Here is a 3,755-nt window from a genome sequence, read left to right on the forward strand (position 1 = left end):
TAAAACACATCATATCCTCCTCAAATCTCAAACTTTCATTTATCTGTGCTGATGTTCCACGAAAATGCACCCAGTGCACTCTGTAAAGTGGTTGGAAAATGAGCTGAGGCAACAAGAGTTGGAGAGGACTCTTTAGTCTCGCTAAGCATATTGCACTTTCTCTAGTGCCCCTGACACACCGAGCATACCCTGACACACTGTAAAGTGGGTTGCTAATACGAGGAGCATGCAACCATAGAAACCAAGATGAAAATGAAGAATATAAGTGAGAAATTCTCCACCAGCCAGTCTTGAAGGGGAGTAACTCTGAACGAGAACTGATTTATTTTGTGACAAACCATGACAGGGCAGAGAGTGGAACATAAAATGATGAAGACAAAATGTGTGAGTATGTCTGTGTCTATCATTGGAATGGTGATAACAAAACAATGCCACATTTTGAACTTGAGAAAAGTTTCGCATATTTTTACTGTTCCACTTACAGATTGCAACGTGTGAATTAGCTGGTTGATTTTCTTTTTCCAGGAAACACAAGCTTCTTGAACAAAAAAAAAAACCATGCGCAGTAATTATTATTGGTATAAATGTGAACATGTGTGTGGGGTGTGTGTGTGTGTGTGTTCTTTTTCAAATCTTGTTTACCAGTTCCCATTACTGGACTGTGGCTATACTGGGGCACAGCCTTTAAGGGTTTTTAGTTGAAGATATCAACTCTAATACACTCTGATACTTATTATGTCAGTCTCTGTTTGTTGAACCACTTATTCATGAAACATAAACCATAACACTAGGTCTGTTTTTACTAATATAAACATAAGCATGTAAACAACACATACACAAACAGCAGGCTACTGCACAGCTTCTGCCTGCCACATTCCTGTCACAAGATAGTGGCCACCATGATGCTGTAGCAGCCGGAGAACTTCTGCAGTAGGGATTGAATGTAGAGAAATGAACTTTACACAGCCATCCCTGTGTCTATTTACATGTGTGTGTGTGTGTGTGTGCATATGTATACACAACATACATATACATCCACACATATATATATATATGCATACACATGCATTCGAGCGACATAGGATTTTCGAGCGAGATCGTTGCCAGCGCCGCTGGACTGGCTCTTGTGCGGGTGGCACATAAAAGACACCATTTTGAGCGTGGCCGTTGCCAGTACCGCCTGACTGGCCCTCGTGCAGGTGACACGTAAAAGCACCCACTACACTCTCAGAGTGGTTGGCGTTAGGAAGGGCATCCAGCTGTAGAAACTCTGCCAAATTAGATTGGAGCCTGGTGTTGCCATCCGGTTTCACCAGTCCTCAGTCAAATCGTCCAGCCCATGCCAGCATGGAAAGTGGACGTTAAACGATGATGATGATGATGATATATACAAACATACATATACACACGCATAAATACATATTATATAGACATACACATATGTACAAACATATATACATACATACATATATCTATATGCATCCATACATATATATGTACACACAAACAAACACATATATATATATACACATACATACACACACATATACACACACACACACACACATATGTACATATGTATATACACACATATGAATCATATATACAACACTCACACACATAGCTGTATGTATATGTGTGTATATATGTACACATGCATGTAATGTGTGTGTGTGTGTGTGTGTGTGTGTGTGGTTGTCCATTCTGCACTATGTCCCTGATGGTGAGGTTTCATATTGTGTGTCATGGGTTTCAAAGATGTCAGTTGTTAGGTGACGTATAGAGTGACCAAAGAGGAAGGAAGGCGGACAAATATAAGTAACGCATTGACATTACCACGAAGGAAAGGCGTGGTCGCAATAATCTTCACAGCTACACTTACTGGTCTAAATTGTTGTTTACAACTAACAAATTACACTTCCACCCCACTCAACTAAATTAATATACACTTGCAAGTATTCCTTAATTTATTTAACCCCTCAGCATTCAGATTACTCTGTCAAATGTAATGCTTATTTATTCATATTGTTTTGATGTAATCATGCATTATTTAGTGGTTTCAAGATTTCAATGATGTACTCTCTCTCTCTTTTACTTGTTTCAGTCATTTGACTGTGGCCATGCTGGAGCACCGCCTTTAGTCGAGCCAATCGACCCCAGGACTTACTCTTTGGAAGTCTAGTACTTATTCTATTGGTCACTTTTGCCGAACCACTAAGTTACAGGGATGTGAACACACCAGCATCAGTTGTCAAGTGATGGTGGGGGGACAAACACAGACACACACATACATACATATATATATATACATATATACTACAGGCTTCTTTCAGTTTCCGTCTACCAAATCCACTCACAAGGCTTTGGTCGGCCCGAGGCTATAGTAGAAGACACTTGCCCAAGGTGCCACGCAGTGGGACTGAACCTGGAACCATGTGGTTGGTAAGCAAGCTACTTACCACACAGCCACTCCTATGCGATGTGGTTGTTTATTTTTACTATTATATTGTTGAGTAGGTGTGAGATGTTGGATCTGGCCAGTTTGAACTTAGAACAGGCAGAATATTTTGACCAGATATGGCTAGTTTGAATGTTAAATGTTTAACCTTTTAGCATTCAGATTATTTGGTCAAATGTAAAGCTGATTTATTCACATTGCTTTGAGTTAACCCATTACCTCCCATAATTCTATTAACTGGAATTTTTTCATGAAACTTTGATTTTTAGCATAAAACAGCCTTAGAAACACACTGGAATGATCAAAATAACATTTTAAATAGAAATAAGCGAGATATTGGGTGAAAAATTAGCAAACCTCATTTGAATATCAGAGAAATATACCTAGTAGATATAGCAAAAAAGTTAGATATATGTAAATACTAACAGATAATTACGAAATTTGTAATTTTTAAGTGATCTCATATGAGATCACTGACAGGTAATGGGTTAATCATGCATTATCTCGTAGCTTCAAGATTTTGATGATGTGATTGTTTATCTTTAGAATGACATTAAAGGGTATGTGTGAGAGGCCAGACCTAGCAACTTTGAACAACATAAGACAGGCAAGGTATTTAGGTCTGATACGACTGGTTTAAATGCTAAGTGTTTAATGCTTGTTTTTTTTTTTCCATGCTAGCATGGGCTGGACCATTAACATTACTGAAACAATGTTTTATAACCATATGCTCTTCCTGTTGCTAACCCTTAACTGTTTTCCAAGTAAGAGTCTTTTTATTCCACATAGCTTCAAAAGTTTAGATGTCTGATGATGTCTTCACAGGGAATGCCAACAAATGACAGTTTTCAGCTCAATGCTTTCATGTTGGAACATGGAACATAAACATTCATAGAGACACACACAATTATATATACATATTCTTTTATTTGTCTCAGTCATTTGACTGTGACCATGCTGGAGCATCACCTTTAGCTGAAGAAATCGACCCCAGGACTTATTCCTTGTGAGCCTAGTACTTACATTATAATTCTGCTTGTTCGTTCGTTCACACATTACACTTTAGTTAGTTAGTGGGTGGAGTGAGAGTGATAGAGAGGCAGGGAGAGTGAGGAAGAGGAATGAAGAATGAAGGAGAGTGTGAGAAAGAGAGAGAGGGAGTGAAAGTGAGTGAGACAGTAGATAGCCACTTCCACTAACCATGATGTCACATGGTTAGTGGAAGTGAGAGGAGAAAGAGAAAGAAAAGCAGAAATGTTAACATGTTGAGGTAAATTACATGGTTAAAAAGCTTGAG

The 3,755-nt window shown here is 38.6% G+C and overlaps 1 protein-coding gene across 1 annotated transcript in view; it reads right to left on the reverse strand.

Moving 5' to 3' along the window:
- LOC106876126 (G protein-coupled receptor kinase 5) overlaps nt 1–3,755 on the reverse strand; it is a 383,600-nt gene that overhangs the window by 81,468 nt on the left and 298,377 nt on the right. The window lies entirely within an intron of this gene.

The sequence above is a fragment of the Octopus bimaculoides genome, chromosome 8, assembly GCF_001194135.2.
Source record: "Octopus bimaculoides isolate UCB-OBI-ISO-001 chromosome 8, ASM119413v2, whole genome shotgun sequence".
NCBI classification, from domain to species: Eukaryota; Metazoa; Mollusca; class Cephalopoda; order Octopoda; family Octopodidae; genus Octopus; species Octopus bimaculoides.